This window comes from Protopterus annectens, chromosome 5.part0 (assembly GCF_019279795.1).
Source record: "Protopterus annectens isolate FY-2018-M chromosome 5.part0, PAN1.0, whole genome shotgun sequence".
In the NCBI taxonomy this organism is placed as follows: Eukaryota; Metazoa; Chordata; order Ceratodontiformes; family Protopteridae; genus Protopterus; species Protopterus annectens.
In genome coordinates, this window is record NC_056735.1 from 7,850,728 (window position 1) to 7,878,191 (window position 27,464).

General features: G+C 43.0%; 1 protein-coding gene across 1 annotated transcript in view; it reads right to left on the bottom strand.

The window, feature by feature from the left end:
* The window catches only part of CYFIP1 (cytoplasmic FMR1 interacting protein 1), a 2,370,671-nt gene that overhangs the window by 2,235,303 nt on the left and 107,904 nt on the right, over positions 1-27,464 (bottom strand). The gene's annotated exons all lie outside the window — the stretch shown is intronic.

The following is a 27,464-nucleotide window of genomic DNA, read 5'->3' on the forward strand; positions in this document are numbered from 1 at the left end:
ATTGTTGCCTCACAGCAAGAGGTTCTTCAGTTGGATTCTTGGCTGGGATCAAACCTCTCAACCTGGAAACATCAAAAACCTGGACAAAGGCCTATAAAAAAGTAGGACAAAAATTGGGATGCTAATTAATGGGTCTAACTTTGTTTCATTGAAAGCTCATTTCACTGAATTTGAATTCACCCTGACCAAATCGCTGAAATCTCAATTTACTGAAAACTCATTTCACCGAATCTCATTTCACTGAAGTGAAGTACTGGCACTATGTAGAGTACTGTAAGGCAAGTGAAAGGTATACGCCTTTTTCCCCACTGTAGTGCAATCCTGGAGTTAGTATATACAGTTAGAGGGGGCGTGGGGGGCAAAGCTCCCCACAGTGGGGCGTGTGGGGGTTGTAGTCCCCCACTTAGTTTGGGTATATATCGTCTTTGGGAAAGAGAGTTAGTCATTGGTATCGTAAGTATGCATGTCTATGGTTTAAAATGCATTGTTTTGAAGCTTTCGGTGAAATATAATATAAATCCAAACTAGGTGGGGGGGGGGCTACACCCCACACACCACCCAATGTACACCCCCAACTATATATACACTAACTCCAGGATTGCATTACAGTGGGGAAAAGGACATATACCTTTTACTTGCCTTAAAGTACTCTACACTGTGCCAGTACTTCACTTCAGTGAAATGATATTCTGTGAAATGAGTTTTCAGTAATTTGCACTTTCAGCAATTTGGTCAGGGTGAACTCAACTTCAGTAAAATGAGCTTTCAATGAAACAAAGTAGACCCTAATTAACATATAATCTGCATAAATAATCATGTAACCTCACCCACTCCAATGGGGTTATGGGATTACCAACATTCAAATGGAAACTGAAGAACAGACAGTATATTAAGACACTAACAGAATATAAAAATGTGAGTATATTGCTGAAGTAAAATAAGTTCTATTATGAGACAGTAACACACTTTAATAACACATTCCTGGCCATCCTTGAAAACCATGCACCTGCACGCTCTATTAGAATTAAAACAAAAATTGCCCCCTGGCTTACTAAAGATCATCCAAAGAAATAATGCCTGGAACACCTGGCGCTCCTCTAAAGCCCCACAAGATCAACTCAAATGTTGACAATATAGGAATGATACAAAAAAAATCCATATTACTAGACAAAGAAGGTATTTCTGCCATTTACAGCAGAAACACCACAACAAGCCACAGAAGTTATGGGCAGGTATTAAACTCCTCCACCCAGGGCAAATTACAACTCCAACCCACTCAGCCCCAAACCAAATATCGCCAGAGTCCATTGCCAACACCTTCAACAGTTTCTTTTCAGAAACCATCCAGGCCCTTGCTAACTTAAACCCACTTGTCCTAACGCTGAAACCCCTAAACCCAGTGACATTCTCTCCTTCAGCTTCCAAAAACTTTTAGCTCAATGACTCAGGAAACAGAAAGTAGAGAGGGTGTGGCCAAGCTTAGGAAGCCTTTAACAAGGAAGGCAACAAGAAAATCTGCAGAGGTACTACAAATATTTCAGAAATGTTATGAAAGTCTATACAAAGCTGAGAAATATGGAGATCAAGAAAAGGTACAAATGCAAATGGTTACGGAAGAATTTAATATACCAAGGTTAGAGATGGATGAGGCTCAATTACTAATAGGATAGGAAGAGAGGAGATACAAATGGTGATGTATAACCAATCAATAGGAAAGTCTCCAGGAATAGATGGTATTCCTGTAAAAGTTTGGAAGCTAGAAGGGAAAAACTGATAAAGATCTGGAAGGTTTTGTTTAACAGTACTTTAACAAGAGGAGAAGCACCAACATCCTGGAAGAAAGTGATGGTGGCTATAATACCTAAAGAGTTTTCAAAGTCTCTTTACACTTGTGGCACCATTTTCAAATTGCTGACAATTCCCTTGGGAAGAGTTGTCCATACTTAACCCCTGTAGTGTGCTAACTGCATTTAGTAAGTTTATTGCCGATATTATTGCACAGTGTATTACTCGGTTATGTAGACCTGTGTTTTTACAAATGATTACTGCAATTTTATTATGTGGTTGCAACTACTTGTTCAGTACGATCTGTGTTACAATGCTATTTTGAAACTTATCTTAATTGTACCGCTGTGAACTTATATATTTTACTTAGTCTAATCCATCCACTCCTCACCTGTTCTTACTAATCTATTATTTTATTGCCTCTTCCTGTAGTTTCGCCTGCCATCTTGCCCTGCATTTCAAACTTCTCACCCTCTAAGGACTCTGTGGTGTGGTCCACAGCTATAGTACTTCCTTGCTTGTTGGTCGCCATACTGCAGTGAAGGAAATGTTCCTGCTACAATCCTGCCATTTATTACATGCCTTATATCCTTTAAGGACTTTGTGGTCTTGGTTGCAACTACGTTATTTTTCCAGTTGCTGTAGCAGTCATCTACATCTTTACTAAAGTGTAGGTCTTAGGCTGAACTACTTTTTCCATTACAGTAAGCCTATAGTGTAGCATGCACATTTTTAATTGGTTCTTTTCCCTATTTCTGAATTTGGCTCCATTAGTTATTTTGCTAAGCCCTACAAGAGTTTCACGTTACCCTACTGCAGTTCCTGACTATCTCTGCATGCAGTACCTTTGAAGTGCCTTATTTACGTTAGCAAACAGTCTCATACTTTATCATTAAAGGACTTTTGAACAACAGTTCCTCTTCTTTACTATGGAACCCAGCTGGAGCTTTACTTTTGTATTTTACTGACCTTTTGTGTTTCAGTAAACCGATTGTTTTTTATAGGTTCATAGGTTCATAGGTTCATACTAGGCTATCTGCCCGAGGGCATTTAGAAGCCTAGCCCATCGTTTTGTGGCTTACGCCACCCCTTTAGTATGGGGAACTATACCCATTATTTTGCTGTGCCTCTGTCGAGCAGTGACACTGAGGTAATCCCTGGGGTATATCTGCGATCTCCCATCCATTGGTCAAGATTTCTCTTGAACAAGGCCAGCGAGGTGCTCTGCCTCACATATACCGGGATTTTGTTCCACAGCATAGGGAGTCTTTGGGTGATAAATCTATCCCTCCAGCATGTCCTATTAATAGCCGTGTCGAGGTTTAAGTCTCCCGCCCTTGTGGCTCTGATGGATCTAGATTTTTTGAGGTGAAGCATATTCATCAAATCTGGGTTTGACATGGCCTTGTATGTTAGGCAAAGGTCACCTCTGAGCAAGCGGTAAGCGACTGAATAGAGCTGCTTTTTTACTGCTTTACTTCATGTTGTGGTTAGGCCCTGCTTCGTTCGCTCCCCTACCCTACTCCCATTCACACCCACCCCCACTTCAATTATCTTTATAGCTAACCATCACTCTCCACCCCTTCAATCCTCCAACTTCCTGTCTCCCTTCACCCCACCTTATTCTAAACCTCAACCAAACTCCTCCTATTTCCTTCCTCCTACCCCTGGTAATCCCTCCCAGTTATTATGCATCACACTTTACTCCTAAACATTGCACCTCACCACATCTACTTCCCTCTCACATATATAGACCTACCTGCCTTCAGTCAATTACACTCTTCCTTCCCTCTTATTCTCTCTATAACCTCCAATATACTTGTCTTTTCTTCCTTACTTCTACTCCTATCCAACCTCTCCTCATATCACAGCCACCTCAACTTACTGCCCAATTCTCCTACCACTTACCATCTCACTATACATACCAACAACCACTTCTCCTATCTCACATCACCCTCACTCTTTATCAGTACTGAACTGCCCCTAAAATTAGATTTCCTCCTAAAACCTACTCAAACTGTAGAACCAAACAAACTGCTAACAGTTTTCCCTTCCAAATCAATTCTCCTAAACTCGTTTCAACTTTCTAGAAACATTCATTCCAACCCTGGGCCACATTCTAACTCATCATCCCCTACCTTGACTCACCAAGGGCTTCTACCTACTACCTGTCATACTCCCAAACATCTTTCCTTTTTTTCTATTAACATTCACAGCATTCTCAACAAGATAACCAAATTCCATTCCTGGAATACTCCTCCACCACTGTCAGTCTCTCTGAAACATGGCTAAATCACATAACTCTAATAATAAATTTCTTTCCCCTGGTTACAATGTTCTATGCCATGATAGAACCCATAAAATAGGTGGTGGAGTTGCCATTTTATACTCTGACCACCTCACACTTTCCCCCAATCAACTTTCCCTCTTCCTTCTATCCTGCTGAACTCATTATTGTCAATTACAAACTTAACAGTCATAAAACCATTATAGCTGCTAGCATCTACCTTCCCCCAGGAGACAACATACCTTTATTAGAACAGAGTCTCCATTGGATGCATGAAAATATAACCAATGAATCCATTACACTAGGTGATGTTAACATTAATTGGTATAACCTCATCTCTCACTCCCCTAACACAAGTATTAAACTTCATGGCTACACCCAACTTATCTCTTGTCCTACCTTTCATTATAAACCTACAAGTACTTCCCCTATACTTGACTGGACTCTGGTCTCCTACCCTAACATCTATCACCACCCAATATCCCTACCTGACTCGCTTAGTGACCAGTCTCCTGTACGCATCCAAAGACTTTCACCCCATCTCTCTAGACCCCAATAAATTTAAAGAATGTCAAAAGTTTACTTATTTTAACCCTGACACTTTTAATTTCTTCTCTCTGTGCTATTGACTGGTCCTTCCTCTTAACCTTGCCCCTTGACGAAGCTGTTCTACAATTTAACTCCATCTTCCTAAACACACTTAACTCTATTACCCCCTTCTAGAACTGTTGGGGTCAAATCTCGATACTCCCCATGGCTTCCTAACTCTACTCGGTCCCTTATGCAACACAGAGATAAGGCCTGGAAACTCTGGACCAAAACTAAATCTTCCACTCATTACCAAAACTACAGGTATCTCTGCAATTTGACCAAAAAAACACAAATATTGATAAAAAAGAACTTCTCTCTCTCCCCAAACTACAGAATCTAGAAACCTAAAAAAATTCTGGACCGCTATCAACAGAATCCTCCAACCAGGGAAATCCATCAACCCCTGCCCAAGAAAAGTACAGTTTTGTACCTACCATAAATGTAGATGTCCGAACAGGATAGCATCTGCAGTCATAACAAATGGGTTGTCCTGTCGTCAGGCAGCCCTTCGGTCGGCCGGATTCCAAAGTCTGGGTCCGGCTTCGGCTGATGTCGCACTTCACCCGACGTCATCTCTGCTGGTCTTCGGGTATAAAGGCATCAGCCGACGCTATTTTCCTCAGTGTTTCTTGCCCCAGATGCCAGTTGCCCTCTAGGTAAGCTAAATTTTGGATAAATGCCAATGTTTCCAAAATAGTAGAAAACAAACACAAAAATAAGCATGTATGTACATATATACAAACAAATACACCATAAGAGACTCCCCAGCTAGCTATTAGGAGGGTAAATACCCTAGGAGTACCACAGAGGGGAAGGAGGGTGGGTAATCCTGACTGCAGATGCTATCCTGTTCGGACATCTACATTTATGGTAGGTACAAAACTGTACTATGTCCTTCAAGGATGCATCTGCAGTCATAACAAATGGGTAGAATACCATAGCCAAACTAGGGGAGGAGGAAGAAGAATTATGGTGTAGTTAGGATCCCTTGCAATACAGCAGTGGCAAACCCTGCTCGGGATCTAGAGTATAGAGGTAAATTATAATGCTTGGCAAATGTATACACGGAGGTCCAATTAGCCGCCTCAATAATGTCCTTGGTTGCCACTCCTCGTAAGAAGGCTGTGGTAGTGGCTGTAGCCCTTGTAGAATGAGGTCTTATGTTCTGTGGAACTGGTTTTCCATGGTAGGAGTAACAGAATCTTATGCAATTTCCTATCCATTTGGAGATTGTCTGTTTGGAAATTGCTTTTCCTTCCCTTCCTGATGCATAGGCTACTAAAAGCTGGTCAGTTTTTCTGTTACTTTTGGTTCTGTCCAGGTAGTAGCGTAACTGTCTGTGTACATCCAAGGTATGCAGCAGCCTTTCCCCCCTGTTCTGTGGATTGGGAAAGAAGGTAGGTAGGTGGATTGCCTGGTTTAAAGACACTCTGGATACCACCTTAGGCATAAATGTAGGATTGGTTCTCATGGACACTCTATCCGGATGGAAGATTAGGAAGGGTTGTACTGCCATTAAGGCCTGTAGTTCTGAAACCCTCCTTGCTGAAGTAATTGCCAGTAGGAAAGCAGTTTTCCATGATAGGTGTTGAAGATCTGCTGTTGCTGCTGGTTCAAATGGAGGGAGTGTCAATTTTTCTAGCACAAAGTTCAAGTCCCATGCTGGTAATGGTGGTTTCCTAGGAGGTTTTACATTCTTGATCCCTCTGAGGAATTGTCTGAGTAGAGGATGTGAAAAGACAGGTGGATCGAAGCTGTATTCTGCGGAAATAGCTGATGCATGTATCTTGATGGAGGAATAGGACAGACCCATATGTAGAAGTTCTGCCAAGTACTCCAGGATGTTAGCAATGTCTATGTTTGACACATCTTTTCCTCTTTCGGTACTCCAAATGACAAACCTTTTCCATTTTCCTGCATAGTTCCTTCTTGTTGAAGGTCTGCGGGCTTCAAGGATAATGTCTTTAACCCTTTGGGATAAGTCTGGGTTAGTTGCTGTTATGTGATATTCCAGGCAGTCAGTTGCAAGGTTTTTAGGTTTGGGTGCATGATGTTGTAGTTGTTCTGAGTTAACATCAAAGGCATCAGGGGTATTGGCCACATTCTCCCCTGTGACATGCCCCTCAGCAAAGGATACCAGTGTTGTCTTGGCCAATTCGGAGCTATCAGAATTATCCTTGGACGTTCCTCTTTGATTTTCAGTAGTACCTTGTGCATCAGAGGAAGAGGTGGGAATGCATATGCTGTCAGGCCTTTCCAACTGAAGGATAGAGAGTCCACCTTCCATGCAAGTGGGTGGCATGTCCTTGTGCAGAATTTTTTGAGCTGGTGATTGAGTGGGGATGCGAATAGGTCTATTTGTGGCATTCCCCATTTCTTTGTGATGGTCTTGAAGATGTCCGGGTGTAGCATCCATTCGTGAGCATCCGAGGTGGTTCTGCTTAACATGTCTGCTAGGGTGTTTTCTTTTCCCGGCACAAATATTGCCTGTAACTGGATGTTGTAGCTCAGAGCCATGTTCCAAAGGTCCAGAGTCATTCTGCATAGGGGGTATGAATGAGTGCCTCCCTGTTTGTTGATGTACCACATGACTGTGGTGTTGTCTGTCCTTATCATTAAATGGCCTTCTTTTAGGAATGGTCTGAATTTCTGGATTGCTAGTTTTACTGCCAGCATTTCTTTTTGGTTTATGTGCAGGTGCAGTTGGTCTGGAGTCCACAATCCTTGTATGCACTTGTCCAACATGTGCGCCCCCCAGCCTAGGTCTGAGGCGTCCGTTGTGATGGTTTGGTTTGCTTGAAAGTTGTGGAAGGGCAAACCTGGGTTTGACTGGCATGCTTGAGCCCACCATAGGAACTCTTGTTTCAGGCATGGGATTAGTGGGATTTTGGTTTCTAAGCTGTGCCTGTGTTGAGGCCATAAATTCTTTAGGTACCACTGTAGCTTTCTCATATGCAGTCTGGCATGGGGGACCAGGATTATGCATGATGCCATGAAGCCCAAGGCCTGCAGTACTTTTCTTGCTGTTAGTTTGTTCTGCTTTGTTAATGCCAAGAAGTAAAGAGGGAGTTATTCTTGTTTTTCTGCAGTCAGGAATGCCATCTGTTTTACTGTGTCCAATTCCGCACCCAAAAAAGTTCTTGTCTGGGATGGTATCAGTCTTGACTTTTTTAAATTGACTGTGTATCCCAGGGCTTGTAGTAAGCAAATGACTCTTTGTAAATCTGTTGTCAGCTTGCTTTTGTTGTCCGCTTGTAACAGGCAGTCGTCCAGGTATGGATAAATTTGGATTCCCTGTAGCCTGCAATGAGCGATTACTGATGCCAGGCATTTTGTGAATACTCTGGGCGCAGTAGATAAGCCAAAGGGCAATGCTGAGAATTGATAATGCTCTGATCCTGCAAGAAATCTGAGGTATCTTCTGCAATTTGGTCGTATGGGGACGTGCAGGTATGCCTCCTTGAGATCTAGAGTTACCAGCCAACACTCCTTGCCCAGCATGGGAAGAAGTTGCTGTAGGGTCAGCATTTTGAATTTTGGGACAATGATGTATGTGTTTAAGACGGACAGGTCGAGAATAGGTCTCCAACTTTTCTCTTTTCTTGGTACTAGGAAGAGTCTGGAGTAGAATCCTTTGCCCTGTTGTGTTATTGGCACTCTTTCCACAGCTTTCATCTTTGTTAATTGAGCTATCTGCTTTAGAGCTTCTGTTTTTTGATTTGGAGGTAGGTTTGGCATTCCTCTTTTTACTGGTAAGGTGTGGAAGTGGAACTTGTAGCCTTGGTCTATGGTTTGCAAAATCCACTTGTCTTTTGTGATATAGTGCCAATTTTTCGAAAATAAGGCTAACTTTCCGCCTATAGGTGCTGCTATTTGCTCCCTGGTAGGCGGAGTCAGAGCCAAGTCACTGTGATTGTCCTGTTGCAGTGGCAGTGGTTGTGCCTGTGCCTCGCTGGTTATTACCTTGCCACTGGCGTCCTCTATAGGCACCTCCTCTGGGTTGATTTCTGCCTCTAGAGCGGCTATTCCTGCCTCTTTGAGATTTTGAGGAGTCTGGAAAGGACCAATTTTTGGCAGGCCAGTTCCTGCTAAACCTTGGGGGCTGAACCTGTAAGAAATCCTTAACTGTTTGTACAGATTTTGCCTTCTCTTCCAATTTCTTCATTACTTGCTGAGCAGGGGTACCAAATAGGCTGACCTTATCCATAGGAGCATCTAACAGCTTTGCTTTAACATGATCCGGCAGGGCCTGTTCTTTCAACCATGCATGCCTTCTTATCACTGTGCCAGTCATGGCTGATCTAAATGAAGCCTCCAGTGCATCACAGCCACATTTTAAAGAATGGTTACTAACCTGCTGAATGTTATTCACCATTTCTAAGACATATTTCTTATCTAAGGATTCATCAGAGGACAGCTTCTTAGTTAACTGATCAAGCATAAACTCTTGGTATTGGATCATGTGAAACTGACAATTTAAAGCTCTAGCTGAGAGAGTAGCAGAGGTGTAAACTTTTTTGCCCCATCTCTCTAAGAACCTGGATTCCCTTTCAGAAGGGAGAGGGTTTTTTGCTGAGGTCGAAGCTACTGCCTTAGGCCCTTGGGATATAGTCTCAGGGTCTGCAAGCGGGGCCTTGAATAGGTGGTGATGAGTGTCTGGCACCCTGTAAAATCTATCTGGTTTGGCAGGGGCTGGAGGTAGAGTATCAGGAGCAGTGCAAACATCATTAAATGCATCATCCACAACAGGCAGAACTGGAGGTATAGCTAAGGGCCTATGTTGAGGCAAGTGTAGAAAAGTCCTAAGCCTTTTTCTTGAATCTGAGAAATCTTGTCCCTGCCATTGGAATTGTTCTCTCATGGCGTGTAATGTTTCCCCAAAGGAAAATTCCTCTGGTGGAGAGGCAGATGGAATGGATTCATCAGCATCGGAATCTTCATAAGTAGAAAAAGGAGTTTCTGGCTGATCTGTAATGACTGAGTCATCCGAAGAATCATCAGAGGCCACTGGCTCGGGGGGCTCTGCTCTAGGTCTCTTTTCTGGAGGCTGAGAGGCCCTGTCTGGGTGAGATTGGGATCCCCTAATTAAGGAAATTAAATCCTCTGCCAGAGTAAGCATTTGTGAACTAGAAGTGTGCCTGTGTGAGGGGGCCTTAACAGGCACTGGTTTAACAGTTTTGGCTGCTTTAGCCCTGGCAAAGGCCTTTATAGACATGGCTGCAGGGGGCCTAGCAGCACCACGTGCTGGGGTAGAGACATCCAAAGGGATGGTGTCGGATAAGTCACTAGGAACCACAGTAGTAGGCAAAACTTCAGAGGCCGATTCAACTAAGGTAGCAGGAGCCTCAGTAGTAGTCATGGATTCGGCTGAAGATTGACCCGTTTTCTCGGTTTCGGCCGAAACCGAGACACTCATGACTTGCTTGACCGTGGTTTCGGCGAAACCACGGACCCATGATGTCGGTCTGTATCTTTGCGTTTTTTTAACAATTTGGGGAGTCGGAGGATCCGACGGCATAATGTACGCAAAATCTGAGCTGAAAAACTGTTCAGCAAACTCCGACCGACGCCTAAGCGTTAAATCGGTTGAAGGAAGCACAGGCTAAACAAGCTGCTACGTCGTGGTCTGGGCCTAAACAAGGTAGGCAGTAAGAGTGGAAATCTTTATGAGGTATTTGTTTCCCACAAGTTAAACAGTTATTTACTTTTTCTGACATCGGCTGAGGCAAGAAAGAGTCCCCAACGGGGTACTTAGCTTTTTAGAAGTCTTCGAAGTAGTATTCGGGTAGTAATCTCTGGATCTGACCGACCGGCACTTGCGAACAGCTTCTGCTTCGGGCACCACGCGGCAAGAAAGACGGAGGAAAATGGCGTCGGCTGATGCCTTTATACCCGAAGACCAGCAGAGATGACGTCGGGTGAAGTGCGACATCAGCCGAAGCCGGACCCAGACTTTGGAATCCGGCCGACCGAAGGGCTGCCTGACGACAGGACAACCCATTTGTTATGACTGCAGATGCATCCTTGAAGGACATCCACATACATTTTTAATTCATACTTCATTGACACTATTAGTAAACTCATGCAGACCTCTAATCAAAATACACTTCCTCTACCACCTTACCCCTAACACATAACTGCCCTTTCCTCACTGAACTCGGTTCCTACCAACTATATATATAAAAAAAACTCCACAAACTCAAACCCTGCTCCTCATCTTCTGATGACCTCCCTCCTTCCTTCCTAACTGGCTGCTGCTGGCTCCATAGCATACCCTGTTTCCATTCTAATAAACCACTCTATCAATGAATCTACTGTTCTACCTCTCTGGAAAAAATTCCATACTATACCCATTCATAAAGGTGGAATATCTGTAGACCTCTCTAACTACAGACATATAGTCATACTTTCCTCCTCTCTCAAATTCTACGACACTGTGTTCACAAACAAATTATGGCCTATCTCACTAAAGCAAAACCTCATCACTCCCACCCAACATAGATTTAGCAGACATCACAGCACATCCACAGTGCTCGTATCCTTCACCAACACCTTGGCTACAGACAATAAGCTAGTGTCCTGCCTCTTCTTAGACTTCTTCAAAGCCTCTGACACCATATCCCACCCCATCTTACTCTCCAAACACACTCAATCTCTCATCAACTATCTTTTGGTTCAATACCTACCTCACAGGCAGACAGCAATCTGTTAAATGGCTTTCTGCTCTCTCCCCCTCTCCCCATCAAAATGTGTGTCCCTTAAGGCTCAATCCTGGGACCCCTCCTGTTCAACATCTTTAGTAATCAACTCCAATCCTCCTGTCCTCAGCCATCACTCATACAATATGCAAATTACTCCACAATTATCACCATTGCTGAAAACTCATCTGACCTGTTGCACATGATACAAAAATCTTTTAATCTCAGTGAAACCTGGCCCACTAACCATCAACTCCTACTAAACCCTAAAAAGACTATAACTTATTCTCTTCCTCCCCAAATCTTTTTACCACCTCAAATCCTCATTCACCATCTCCTCCCTTAACAATACTACTATCTCTGCAGATAACCACACTAAGCGCCTTCGAGTAATCACAGATGACCAACTTAAATTTGACCACTATGTACTATACTGTATCAAAAAACTCACCAAAAACTTGGCCTACTGTACAGAAATAAAAGGTTTCTCATACCATTCTCCAGAAACTCACTTGCCCAAGCTTATCTTCTCCCTAACCTTTTCTACGGCTTACAAATCTTAACCAACTTGCATACCTCTCTACTTTGCAAACTTGAAACCACCTACAACAAAGTTGTACGATTTGCTGCTAGTTTATCATCTAAATCTCACCACCGCCTTACTCTCAGGAATCTTAACTGGCTTGAATTTCCTAACCAACTTAACTCAACTCCCTATCATTCATTCTATTCTTAACAACTCTACTTTCTGCCCCAGCATCTCCTCACTTATTTCTCACTACACCCCCCCCCGTGATCCCTTAGAAGCTCTGACCAATGTCTCTTACAAATATATAAACCTAAAAAGTCCTTTGGGCAGAAACTCTATAGCGGTTTCCCCTGCTCTATCTTGGGACAAACTACCCATGTCCCTTAGAAGTATTACTCACATCCTTGGATTCAAGAAAGCTCTCAAAAACGTCTTACTCAGCTCCAGGAAATGTCAAAGTTATCATCCCACTCCTTACCCCATTTGTCCCTGTCCCTCCATTTCCTTCACTTCCTTTTTTCTTTTCTTCCATCATTACATGGTTTTCTACTACTACTTTCCTGCTAACTTCAATAGTTTGCCCAGGCAACCAACTGCCTTCAGCCAATGGCTATAAAGCCACTATATTTATATCTACTCCTAACTCAGCTCATCAATATGAAAATAATATTATTTCTGTGCACAGATGACAGCTCTAATGTTTATACCCTAAGCTTATTACCTGCTCATTATATTACTACTTTATGTAAGTGTATTACTTGATACTGTAACTCAACTTCTTGATTTTGTCAAATTGTATTATTTACATATAACTTTCTTAATTGTTTTTGGAGCTTTTCTCCCCAGGCCTCTGCTGAAAAAGGGCATTTGCTCAGTCAGACTAGCCCGGTTAATGTCAAATAAAAATAAATAAATGAAATAAAATAATAAGACGCATTGGATCCAGCTTCACACAGCCCACTTCAATCCTAAACCATAAAGTGTTTATGTCTATAATGGCTAAAAGAATGGCAAAAGTGATGCCTAAATTGATACATATGGATCAGTGTGGTTATGTGGAGGGGAGGCAAACATTTGATAACACTGATGATCCACAGAGAACCGGAATGTAAGAAAATACCAGTGTTGTTGGTGGGGCTTCAGGCAGAGAAAGCATTTGACAGAGTAAGCTCGGAGTTTATGACCACGGCAATGGAAGCATTTGCATTCCCTGATAAAATTATAAAGTTTATTAGGAGGATATATGGGGGATCAGGCAAGAAAATTTAAGTGGGTCGGTTCCCTTCTATAATTTCTGTTTGAGCAGATGAAACAGGCAGGGGTGTCCTCTTTCCCCTTTGTTTTTTGCACTATATTTAGAGCCACTGTCAAAGAAAATAAGAGACTCAGAAATTCAAAGATATAATTGGTATGGCAGTCAAGAAAAACTGGTTCTATTTGCAGATATTATTTTATATCTGATAAAACCAGAAAAGCACATTTTAATGTTGTGGAACATTTTGAGGCGGTTTCAAATCTTTTCAGGATACAAAATTAATGAAACTAAAACAAAGGCAACAGCTATAAATTATTTACCCACACATGAAATGGTTCAGCAATCTCTATATTTATTGGGAAATGATAAAATTAAATATTTGGGGAGTACAGAAATAAAAGGATTTCAGTGTGGCAGCTAAGGATATGTGGAAAGAGACTAAACAAAATTTAATTCAAAAACTAAAAAAATTGGAAACTATTACATGGACAGCAAGATACAAGCAGCTAAAATGTTTTTAGCCCCTTTAGTTTTGTACACAGGTCAGGCATACTTTTATCAACCAGAAAAGTTTTGGATAGCAATTAATAAAGAACTAAAGGATTTTATCTGGGATCAAAAAACGGCAAGAATCAAGTGGGATAAATTGATTCTTCCAATACAACAAGGCAGTCTGGGATTACCTAATTTGAAGGCATATTTTAAAGCTACGCAGTTAATGCTCCTGTACACAGCACAAGCAGGAACCTATAATTCAAAGTGGATACAGATGATGATGAAACAGGGAACTTAAGAAACAAGGAGAGACTGAGATTTTGGATGATATCCTGAAGGAGAATAACAATAACCATGCAAAATATTACATTCATATCATATCAACAAGTATTCTAAGAACTAAGCCAACTCGGGAAAGGAAAAAGGAGATTCTGCCAATAGGAATGACTGCAAACAGGGATACAGACAACAGGCAAGAGGGGGCCAGAATTGGAGAAAAATGGTAAAAGAACCAAGGTATTGGAAGCAAATAATTAGACAGTGAAAGGTAACAGAATGGGAAGAGCCAAGAATGTATTTGGACTGCTGGTTAGAAAGTGCCTTCTCTATCAAAGATTGATATCAGAGTATAGGCAAACGGAAAGAAAAAGGGGGGAGCCTTAGCAAAAGACCAGCACTAATAGAATAAGTAGTAGAGTATACAACATATTGCATTAACTATAAGAATCAATCCGAAAAAAATAGTGAGAAAAAAAGAGAGTGGACAAGCAACAAAGAAAAGTACAGTTTTGTACCTACCATAAATGTAGATGTTCGAAGATCCACATTGCTGCAGTCCTGACTATTGGGTAGTCCGCTGTCCCAGTCGGCCCGAATACCAAAGTATAAGGCTGACGTCGGTCAGAGGCGCATTAGACTGACGTCAGTACGTCAGAGTACAAATGCGCATGACCGACGCCATTTCCTCAGTCTTTTCTTGCCCCAGATGTCAGAAGACCCTAAAAAGATAAGGCCAAACCAAAAACCAACAACACACCAAACACCCCTGTACCAAATATATATACAATATATACAAGGTAAGAAAAGTACAGCAATCTCACCCACACAACCACCCCTAAACACAGAGGGGAAGGAGGGAGGGAAAATTGGACTGCAGCAATGTGGATCTTCGAACATCTACATTTATGGTAGGTACAAAACTGTACTATGTTCTTCATCTCACATTGCTGCAGTCCTGACTATTGGGTAGAATCCCAAAGCAGAGGTAAGGGAGGATGGTAAATCACAAAGAAGCAGGAGCTGACAACATGCCCTGCAAAATAGCAGTGGCAAAACCAGCCCTAGATTTAGAGTAGAGAGGAAGGTGGTAATGCTTAGAGAATGTATGCACTGAACTCCAAGTAGCTGCCTCTAAAATATCCTTAGTTGCCACCCCCCTTAGAAATGCTGTAGAAGTGGCAGTAGCCCTAGTGGAATGAGGTCTAATCCCAGCTGGAATCTCTTTGCCATGATGGGAGTAACAGAAAGCAATGCAAAAGCCAATCCACTTAGAAATAGTTTGTTTTGACACAGGCTTGCCCTGAGAACACAAAGCAAAAGAAACAAACAACTGCTGAGACTGTCTGAAATCCTTAGTCCTGCTTAAATAATAGCAACTGCCTGTGTACATCTAAAGTATGCAAAATCTTTTCCCCTATTTTGGGGATCTGCATAAAAGTAGGCAAATGAATAGTCTGGTTTAAAGCCACACTAGAAACCACTTTAGGCATAAAGGAAGGATTAGTACGTAAAGATACCCTATCCTTATGGAAAATTAAGAAAGGCTCAACTGCCATAAGGGCCTGCAATTCAGACCCCCTTCTTGCCGAAGTAATGGCCAACACAAATGCACTCTTCCATGACAAATATTTCAATTCAGCAGTAGCTGCAGGCTCAAAAGGTTGTAGAGTGAGTTTCTCCAACACAAAATTGAGGTCCCAAGCAGGAGCAGGAGCTCTACGTGGGGGTCTTATATTCTTTGCCCCTCTAAGAAATTGCTTGAACAAAGGATGAGAAAACAATGGTGGGTCACAATCATAGTGAGCTGAAATTGCTGCAGCATGAATCTTAATGGAAGAGAAAGACAAACCTTTGTCCAATAACTCAGTAAGATATTGAAGAGCCACACTCAAATTTGGCTCAGAAACATCCAAATCCTTTGCTGCACACCAAAATAAAAATCTCTTCCATTTTCCTGCGTACACTTTCCTTGTACTAGGTCGTCTGGCTTCCATAATCACATTCAAAACTTGTTGAGGAAGCTGAGACCTGCTATGGCTCAAAACAGAATATGCCAGGCTGTTAGATGAAGAGAGTGAAGCTTGACATTGAGTAGATGCCCGTCCTTCTGAGACAATAGGTGTGGAATCAAAGGTAAGGCCAAGGAGGCTTCCTTACCAGACTCCTCAGCAATGGGTACCAATGCTGCCGAGGCCAATCTGGAGCTATTAAAATCATCCTTGGCTTGTCTTGTCTGACCTTCAGGAGTACCTTTGGGAGGAGAGGCAGAGGTGGAAAGGCATACACATGAAGATTTTTCCAACTGAAAGAAAGAGCATCCACTTTCCAGGCTGTGTGATGAAACCTTTTCGTGCAAAACTTTGGCAGCTGGTGGTTTAGTGGAGAAGCGAACAGATCTATGTCTGGAGTTCCCCAGGACACTGTCAATGTCTGAAATACATGAAGATCCAGTTTCCACTCGTGGGGATCCATGATTTGCCTGCTTAACACATCTGCTAAGGAGTTCTGTGCTCCTGGCAGAAACCTTGCTTGAAGATTCAGTTGCAAACTGAGAGCAGTCTCCCACAAAATCATTGCTTGCCTGCATAGAGGATAAGAATGTGTTCCCCCTTGCTTGTTGATGTACCACATGACAGTTGTGTTGTCTGTCAGAATCAACACCTGTCCTGGAAGAAGTAAATCCTTGAAAGCCATTAATGCAAACTGGACTGCTAACATCTCCTTCATGTTGATATGTAGATGCTGTAGTCTGGCAGGCCACTTGTCTTGTATCCACTTTCCATTCAGATGAGCTCCCAAGCTGTGTCTGAGGCATCTGTCGTTAAAATCTGACTCGCCTCTGGCCGGGTCACAGAGAGTCCCTTGTTTAGGTGACATTCCTGAGCCCACCACAAAAATTCCTTTTGAATGCAAGGTATTATTGGAATGACAGTGTCCAAATCCTGGCAGTGCTGTGTCCATAAATTTTTTAGATACCATTGCAGCTTCCTCATATGCAGTTTGGCATTGGGAAGCACCAGAATACAAGATGCCATGAACCCTAAGGCTTGAAGGACTGTCCTTGCAGTCAGCCCGGACTGAAGAGATAGTTGATGGAAGTAAAGAGAAAGATTCTTTTGCTTGTCCGGGGTTAAAAAGGCCATCTGGGTTGCTGTATTCAGTCTCACACCCAGAAAGCACATGTCTTGAGAGGGTACTAGACTGGACTTTATTTCGTTCACAGAATACCCTAGGCATCTTAGCACTGCTATCACATATTCCAAATGCTGAAGAAGAACATCCCTTTCTTGAGCCAGAATCAGGCAGTCGTCCAAATAAGGATAGATTTGTATTCCTTTTAGCCTGAAAAAAGCTATCACTGGAGCCAGAACTTTTGTGAATACTCTGGGCGCAGTAGATAAGCCAAAGGGCAATGCAGAGAACTGATAATGAAAATTTCCAGCTCGACCACGCAGATACTTCCTGCAAACCAGTCTGATAGGAACATGAAGGTAAGCTTCCTTGAGATCCAAAGTTACCATCCAGTGATCTTTGCCCAGCAGAGGTAAAAGCTGTTGTAACGTCAACATTTTGAACTTGGGAATGTCCAGATAAGTGTTGAGGATAGATAAATCCAAAATTGGTCTCCACGTGTTCCCCTTTTTTGGTACTAGGAACAGGCGTGAATAAAATCCTAGGCCCCTTTCTGGCACAGGAACCGGTTGAATGGCCCCTATTTGGAGCAACAGAGAAATTTGTTTGTGAGCCTCTTTTCTTTGTTGAGGAGGAATGTCTGGTATGCCTTTGAAAGGAGGCAAGGTATGGAAATAAAACCTGTAACCGTGGTAAATGACATCCAATACCCATCGGTCTTGGGTAATTAAACTCCAGTTTTCTCTGAAAATTGCCAACCTTCCTCCCAAAGGTGCTGCCAGCCGAGAAGAATCTGGCAGCTGAAAAGGCAGGTCATTGGGTCTGCTTACGAAAGGACTGACCCCTGCCCTCACCAGAAGACTGAGCAGGAGAACTCCCTGTCCTAGGCCTAAAAGAACCCTGAGCTCTGCCCCTACCACGTCTAGACCTACCCCTAGACTGGGAATCATAAGCAGGATATGTCCACCCCTTAGTAGGCCAATTTCTACTAAACTTCGGAGGCTGAACCTGCAAAAAATCTTTAACAGTCTGCATAGACTTAGCCTTGTCTTCCATTTTCTTTAGAACTGCTTCCACAGGCGAACCAAACAACACATCAGATTGTAAAGGAGCATCTAAAATCCTTGTCTTAACATAGGTTCATAGGTTCATAGGTTCATACTAGGCTATCTGCCCGAGGGCATTTATAAGCCTAGCCCATAGTTTTGTGGCTTACGCCTCCCCTTTAGGAAGGAGAAACTATGCCCATTATTTAGCTGTGCCTCTGTCTAGCAGTGACACTGAGGTAACCCCTGGGGTGTATCTGCGATCTCCCATCCATTGGTCAAGATTTCTCTTAAACAAGGCCAGCGAGGTGCTTTGCCTCACATAAACCGGGATTTTGTTCCACAGCATAGGGAGTCTTTGGGTGATGAATCTATCCCTCCAGCACGTCCTATTAATAACCGTGTCTAGGTTTAAGTCTCCCGCCCTTGTGGCTCTGAGGGATATAGATTTTTGAGATGAAGCATGTTCATCAGGTCTGGGTTTGACATTGCCTTGTATGTCAGGCATAGGTCCCCTCTGAGCAAGCGTGCAACTGAATATAACTGGAGTTCTTTCAGTCGGGCAGCATAAGACAGATTTTGAGACCCTTTATCCTTTTGGTGAGGAACTTTTGTGGCCTCTCCAGCTGCTGCAAGTGTCGGGTCAGGTACATTCCGAATGGGGCATTGTACTCAATCATTGGTCTGATGAGTGATGAGTATAGGGGACCATGACTTCCCTTGATCTGGATGTGAATCCCTTCATGATAAGGTGGGCAATGTAGAAGGTCTTCCTAACCACTTTAGCAATATGACTGTCGAATGAAAGGCTACTGTCAACCTGGGTTCCTAGGTCCCTAATAACTTCTTCTGTGTTCAGGGATTGCCACCTATTTGGTAGCTAGGGTGACCTTATTTTTCCCGAAGGGTATGACTATGCATTTCTTGGCATTTAACTTAAGGCCATGGCTCTGGCACCAGTTATCCGTTTCTGTGAGACCCTTCTGGAGGATATCTGTGTCGGATGTGTTTTCAACTGGCACCCAGTTTGCAGTCATCTGCAAACTTTGTCAGCCATAACCCTCCTGTGTTTGCTTGTACTTCAGAAAAGTAGATGCCAAACAAGAGTGGGCCCAGGACTGAGCCCTGTGGGACACCACTTGTGACAGGCTTTGAGTCTGACATGGCACCAGCAACCCTGACCCTGTGTGTTCTGTCGCTCAGCCAGTTTGCAACCCATCTTGTAATGTATGGGTTTACATTTAAGTTGATGAGTTTTTCAATGATACCCGAGTGGGGTATTGTATCGAAAGCCTTGCCAGGTCTAGGTAGGCTGTATGGACTGCCTTTCCCTCATCAATGGCCTTGGTGACTGTTTGAAAAAGTCGACCAAGTTTAGAAGGCATGATCTGCCTTTGACAAAGCCAAACTGGGTTGAATCCAAAGTCTGCAAATTCCCTATGTCTTTATTTATGAGATCCATTATGATCCTCTCCATGGCTTTGCAGATAAGGCTTGTCAAGCTAATGGGCGGTAATTTCCAGGGTCGGTGGAAGCCTTTGTGGAGTGGGACCACAGTCGCTGTGCCATTCCCTGGAGTGCATTATCCGGAGGCGAGACTAAGATTAAACAGCTGTCCTAACTGTGGATTTAATTCCTCGTTGAGTTCATGGAGCACACAGCCGGGACACCATCAGGTCCCATGGATGCTGTGTTCTTTGCCTTGGTGAGAGCAGTTCTCACCTGGGCGTTAGAGATGTTTGGGGGCTACAATCATTTGGTATAGATATCTCTCCTTTAGGGAGGGGAGAAGTTTGCACTGAACCTGTCAGCCAGTATGTTGGCAATGTCTGTAGGATCAGTAATCTTCACATCATTATGAACTAATTCTGAGCATATCTGGGAGTTTCCTCCTAGGTTTCTGACATAGCTAAAGAATGCCTTATGGTTGTCTTTAGAGTCCTTAGCTATTTTTCTCTCAAAATTAGCTTTGGATGATTTTATGAGAGCTCTCAGCTTTTTACTTATAGTGATCAGCGGTGTCTTACCTTTTAAGGATTTTGCTCTATCTTGTAGTAGCTTTCTCCTTTTGTTGTAGAGTTTGTTTATGGCTGGGGTCCACCAAACTGGACGCTTGCCTTTGGTACAAAGAGTCTTTGTTTTGCTTGGGATTGCCTGATCCATGCAGCCCTGCAGGTGCTGGTAGAAGGCATTTGTCAGTGATTCTGCGGTTTGAGTAATGTTAACCGCTGGCTCAGGGGCCTTAAAGGAGACCACACTAGTCTTTAGGAGTGTGAAGTCGGCTTCCGAGAAATTCTTTACTGTGGTTTTTTTCATTGGGGGGGGGGGCGGGATGAGGACCTCCAGCGAGATTAGTTTGTGATCAGATCTCACCAGTGAGGGGTATACTTCTGGCACTGAACATTGTGCTCCCATGTTTGTGATGATGAGATCAAGTATGTTCTCTCCTCTTGTGGGGATGGTGACTAATTGTTCCATGGCATTTGAGTTTATGAATTCCAGGAACTTTTGGGCTAGAGTGTTTGGGCTTGAGTAGTGTTCCCAGTCTATATTTGGGTAGTTGAAGTCACCTAGTATGATGGTGGTTGGAGATACATTTATCCCCTCCAGTGTTTTCAGGAAGGCCATATGAGATTCCTGAGTTTGCGAGGGTGGCCTGTAACATGCTACAATTTGCAGAGCAGTCTTGCCTATGGTTAACTGCACCTGGATGGTTTCCGATGCATCGCGATGCCACCAATCTTGAGGTGTGGGTGTCCTTGATGAATATGGATACCCCTCCTCCTTTCTTCTTGGTGTTGTCCGGGTTTTGGGGCCGACGCATGATATGAGGTAAAACCTGATAGTGCTGGGGTGCTCTCAGGAGCCTTGAACCAGGTTTCTGTCACAGCACAGACATCGATGTTCTCCATACTGAGAAGGGCCTCAGTGCGTGCATCTTGAGGTTGAGACTTCTGGCATTGAGCAGCATTACCCTTAGTTTTTTCTTTGTTTTGTTCTAGGGTGGTAGGTTTAGAATTTGAGCCTTGCCTAAAAAGGCACTATGGGGTGGCAAGAGCCTTTGCCAGAATCCTGAATCCCAGGGTGACAAGTGCAAGCCGTCCCTTGGGCAGCGTGGCTTGTCCAGCATGTCATCCCAGGCAGACAGACATTGGATCCCCTTTGAATGACACCAGAATTTAAGCCAATTGTTAAAGCTGATCATCTTATCTCTGTATTGTGGCATCATTCTCGGTGAAGGTAGGATACTGCTCAAGGTCAGGGTCATACCTGCTTGGGCTACATAATCAGAGAGCTCCTCTATGTCTCTTTTCATGTAGTCCAAGGAGGTTCTCAGGTCATTAACACCAGCGTGGACAATGATTGAATCGTACTTGTACCTGCTGTTGAGACACCTGAGTGCATGTGTTATGTGGCGGATTCTAGCACCCGACAAGCAGCTTACTGTGACCTTCTCCTTACTCAGTCTGGTGGCGGGGCGTCAGTGTGTCTGACTATGGAGTCACCAATGACTAGTGTGTCTGGCATTGTGTTTGGCCTTAAGGGCTGTGACTGTTTGACACTCTGACTATGAGGTCTATGTGTTGCAGGTGTTGTGTTTTGAGGTGGTAGTTGTTTGCGTGTCTGCTTTGGTGGCCTCTGCTGTTTTGGTAGATTTTTGATCAGAGCCTCCGAGTATGTCTTTGTGTGTATATGTGTATGATTTGAGGTTGTGATGGTACTATGTGAGACTGGGTCTATAGTGTATGTGGTGACCTTCTCATCCTGTCTGGTCTTGCCAGTCCTGTGTTGAGAGAGCTCAGCCTCCAGTTTGGCCATATAAGTGCATCTCTGCATGTATTTGTGTTTTGTGGGAGGAGGAGAGGGTTGTCTGTGTACATGAGGCAGTTGTAACATTGCCTCAATATTCCCAGGTTCACCAGCTGAGTAGGAGAGGACACTAGCAACTGATCCCTCGACATGCTAGAAGGGAATAGACAAAAAAACTTTTAAAGAGTTTTCGGGGGATGTGGGTGAGCAAGAAATGGGGTTTGCCTTTTTGGGGTACTAACTATACCTAGAGTGCTGTATCAAGGTGATAAGTACTGTAGGAGCAAGTGCTAGGTTTTACAGATAGAGTATAGTCTACTTGGAGTCAAGTAGAGATGATCTTTTTAGTTATAGGATACGCAGGTTAGATCAGTAGTATAGTTCAAGGAAGGTAGTTTTAAGGGAAAATTTGAAGAGTGGAATTTAGATGGGCCAAATAGTTTCAACTTTGCTAACCGCCAAATTCTGATCCCTCAGCCAGGCGTGCCTGCGAAGAACAGAACCCGTAGCAGCCACCCTCGAAGAGGCCTGTACAGCATCAAAACCACATTGCAAAGAATGCTTACCCACCTGTTCAGAAACATGAACCAAATCCTGCAACTCTTTACACTCAATACCTTCCGCCAAAGCATCTACCTTAGACTTTAATTGTGAAAGGAGATAATTTTGGTATTTCAACATGTGAAACTGGCAATTCAAAGCCCTCATGGCTAAAGTGGAAGAAGTATACACTTTCTTTCCCCATCTATCCAAAGCCCTTGCCTCTTTATCTGGAGGAACAGGATTTTTAACAACAGAAGCTTTAACACCTTTAGGCCCCTGAGAAACAGTTTCTGGGTCTGCCCTAGGACTCTTAAAAAGATACTTATGAGCCTCCGGCACCCTATAATATCTATCCGGTTTAACTGGAGCAGGGGGCAAAGAATCAGGATTCAGAGAAGCCTCTGCAAAAACATCTTCCACCACATTCAGAACAGGAGGAATAGCTAAAGGCCTATGCTGAGGTAGAAATAAAAATTCTCTAAGCCTTTTCCTGGAATCAGAGAAATCCTGACCTTCCCATTTAAAATGCTCCCGCATAGAATGAAGAGTCTCTGAAAATGAAAAATCCTCAGGAGGAGAAGCAGAAGGAGTAGAATCATCTACATCAGAATCAGAGTAAGGAGAATACTCCTGCAAGTCTTCAGCCGAAGACTCAGAAACATCCGAATACTGCTCAAAACTTCCAAGCTCAGGTTCCACCCTAGGCCTCTTATCAGGAGGGGGCATAGAACCTCTAATCATTGTAATTAAATCTTCTGCCATCTTAAGCATATGCTTCTTAGGTACAGACCCTGAAGAACTAGGGGTAACACCTGAAACAGAACCTGGCCTGCCCCTGGGAGAAGCCTTGGAAACAGCATGGGAGGGCCTAACTACCTTAGGAAGGGAGGAAGAACAGCTACCTGAGAAGCCCCTTCCGCCTGGCCTACCTCCTGAGAGGTCACATCTTGCAGCAATAAAGTCTCTCCCTGGGATTCTAAAGAGATTTCTGGCTGAACCTCTGGCTCCACCGAGCCCTCTAAAGAACCGACGTCCGTGCAGGACGGTTCTTCCAGCCTAGGCTTAGCGGTTTTCTCCTTGCGCTTTTTAGATGAAGCGGGCCGGAGCATCCGACGGCATTTTATAATTACGCTTCCCAAAACTAACCTGGCACAATCTAATCTTCTCTTAATAGTGCGTTTGTTAAACCTAGCACAAGAGCGACCAACAACGTCGTGCTCAGGCCCTAAGCAAGGTATACACAAGGTATGGTAATCCCTATGAGGTATCTGTTTCCCACAAGAAATACAGTTATTCACTTTTTCTGACATCCGGTAAAATACTGAGGCAAGAAAAACCAAAATATTCCCAACGGGTACTTAGCCAACTTGGATTCGGTCTGAAACTCCGACTTGAAAATCTCAGAACGCCAACCTGCACTCAAAACTGCTTCTGCATCGGACCATGCGGCAAAAAAGACTGAGGAAATGGCGTCGGTCATGCGCATTTGTACTCTGACGTACTGACGTCAGTCTAATGCGCCTCTGACCGACCTCAGCCTTATACTTTGGTATTCGGGCCGACTGGGACAGCGGACTACCCAATAGTCAGGACTGCAGCAATGTGAGATGAAGAACATCAATGTGGTGTGTGTGTGTGTGTGTGTGTGTGTGTGTGTGTGTGTGTGTGTGTGTGTGTGTGTGTGTGTGTGTATATATATATATATATATATATATATATATATATATATATATATATAAAATGTCTCCCAAATATACAAAGTCTAGAAAATTTAGGATCTTTGCTTGGAAGTGTTTACATAGGTAATTGGATAATTTCATACTGAAAATAAACTCCAAAGAATTTTTCCTTGGGTAGACAGCATATGTTGGAGGTGTGATGGAGAAGAAAGAGGTAATTAGGAACATATTTTCTGGGAGTGCAATGACTTGGCAGACTTTAATGATTCCCTGTAGATTGCTCTGTCAGAAATACTAGATGAGTAAATTGATGTAAATAAGGAAATTATTTTTTTGAGCAATGATACAGAATTGGAATTGCTTAGACATAGTAAGGCCTTGCTGAGTCTAATTATGGTGGCTGACAAAAAAGCAATTACAAGAAAATAGAAATCAAAGTCGAAATCAACTTTACTAGAAGTAGTGAATACAGTAACAGAGATACAACTGGAATTGGGATCTATAGAAAAGGGTAGTAACAAATTAGATAGAAAAAAATGGGAATTGTGTGAACAATACATGCAAAGAAGGAGCAAGGGTTAAAAGAAGGCAGGCTCTGAATGAGCTATGCAATGCTCGACTGGCAATGACTATACAGATTGTAAGTAATATATAACGCTTGCAACTACAATTATGTCATTATTGTTTATGATGTAATGTTTCCAATTAAAATTGTCAATATGGTTTGTTTTCCTTTATATATATATATATATATATATATATATATATATATATATGTTTGATTACCTGTGACTTAAGTGATAACTTAATAAAGATGTTTCTTGTTTAAAAAATAATAAATTACATGTTTTATCTGGCATGAAATTTGCATATTGCAGTTCACTGAATTTAAATACAGCTTTACAAATACTGACAACTTTATGAACTATGAAAAAATAAAACTATAAAACTACATCATATTTTTAAATCAGTTTCTTATGTGAATCCCCACTATTCTGCAGTAAGACAATAGTACAGACAGATACGCTGTGAAAACCTTGGGTGCAGTAGCCAATGCAAAAACAAGGAAGTAAAAGTACAGTTTTGTACCTACCATAAATGTAGATGTCCGAGAGGAATGCATCTGCAGTCTTAACAAATGGGTTGTCCTGTCGTCAGGCAGCCCCTCGGTCGGACGGATTCCAAAGTCTGGGTCTGGCTTCGGCTGGTGTCGCACTTCACCCGACGTCATTGCGGCAGTTTTTCGGGTATAAAGGCATCAGCCGACGCCATTTTCCTCCGTGTTTCTTGCCCCAGATGCCAGGTGCCCTCTTGGAAGGCTAAATTTGGATAAATGTCAAAGTTTCCAAATAGTAGAGAGCAAACACACAAAATAAGCATGTATGTACATATATACAAACAAATACACCATAATAGATCCCCCCCAAGCTAGCTGAAGATTGGTAAATACCCTAGGAGTACCTCAGAGGGGAAGGAGGGTGGGTAATCCTGACTGCAGATGCATTCCTCTCGGACATCTACATTTATGGTAGGTACAAAACTGTACTATGTCCTTCAAGGATGCATCTGCAGTCTTAACAAATGGGTAGAATACCATAGCTAAACTAGGGAGGAGGTAAAGAGAAAAGATTATGGTGTAGTTAGGATCCCTTGCAAAACAGCAGTGGCAAAACCAGCACGGGATCTAGAGTATAGTGGTAAGTTATAATGCTTGGCAAATGTATGCACGGAGGTCCAAGTAGCAGCCTCTATAATGTCCTTGGTAGCCACTCCTCGTAAGAAAGCTGTGGTAGTGGCTGTAGCCCTTGTAGAGTGAGGCCTGATGTTCTCTGGAGTTTTCTTCCCATGATAGGAGTAACAAAATCTGATGCAATTTCCTATCCATTTGGAAATTGTCTGTTTAGAGATTGGTTTTCCTTCCTTCCCTGTTGCATATGCTACCAGAAGCTGGTCAGTCTTTCTATTGCTTTTTGTTCTGTCCAGATAGTAGCGCAATTGTCTGTGTACATCCAAGGTATGTAAGAGCCTTTCTCCCCTGTTCTGTGGGTTGGGGAAGAATGTAGGCAGGTGGATAGCCTGATTTAAAGAAACTCTGGATACCACCTTAGGCATAAATGTAGGATTTGTTCTCATGGACACTCTGTCTTGGTGGAAGATCAGGAAGGGTTGCATTGCCATCAAAGCCTGCAGTTCAGAAACCCTTCTTGCTGAAGTTATTGCTAGCAGGAAGGCAGTTTTCCAGGATAAGAATTGTAATTCTGCTGTTGCTGCTGGTTCGAAAGGAGGTAAAGTTAGCTTTTCCAGTACAAAATTCAAGTCCCATGCTGGCAATGGAGGTTTCCTGGGAGGTTTTACATTTTTAATTCCTCTCAGGAACTGTCTAAGCAGAGGATGCGAGAAGACAGGAGGATCCAAGTTGTATTCGGCTGAAATAGCTGATGCATGTATCTTGATGGAGGAATAGGACAGGCCTGTATGGTAGAGCTCTGCCAAGTACTCCAGGATGTTGGCTATGTTCGCCAGTGTCACATCTTGCCTCTTTGCAGTACTCCAAATGAGATATCTTTTCCATTTTGCTGCATAATTCTTTCTTGTGGAAGGTCTACGAGCCTCCAGTATTATGTCTTTAACCCTTTGGGATAAATTCTGGTTAATTGCTGTTATGTAATGTTCCATGCAGTTAACTGCAGAGTCTTTAGACTTGGATGCAGTATGCTGTAGTTGTTCCGTCTCAGCAGTAAAGGAATCAGGGGCAGCGTCCAATTTTGTTCCCTGGACATGCTCCTCAGAAGTGGGTACCAATGTTGCCTTGGCCAGTTTGGAGCTATCAGAATGATCCTCGGGCGTTCCTCTTTGATCTTCAGAAGCACCTTGTGCATCAAAGGAAGTGGTGGGAATGCATATGCTGTCAGGCTTTTCCAACTGAAAGAAAGGGAGTCCACCTTCCAAGCAAGTGGGTGGTAAGTCCTTGTGCAGAATTTCTTCAACTGGTGATTGAGTGGGGATGCAAACAAGTCTATTAGTGGTAATCCCCATTTTGTTGTGATGGTTTTGAAGATGTCCGGATGCAGCATCCATTCGTGGGCATCTGTTGTAGTTCTGCTTAATATGTCTGCTAGAATGTTTTCCTTCCCTGGTACATAAATTGCCTGTAACTGAATGTTGTAGCTCAGAGCCACATCCCATAGGTCGAGTGCCAGCCGGCATAGAGGGTATGAGTGTGTGCCTCCCTGTTTGTTGATGTACCACATGACTGTGGTGCTGTCTGTTCTTACCATCAACTGGCCTTCTTGGAGAAGGGGTCTGATTGCCTGGATTGCCATTTTACTGCCATC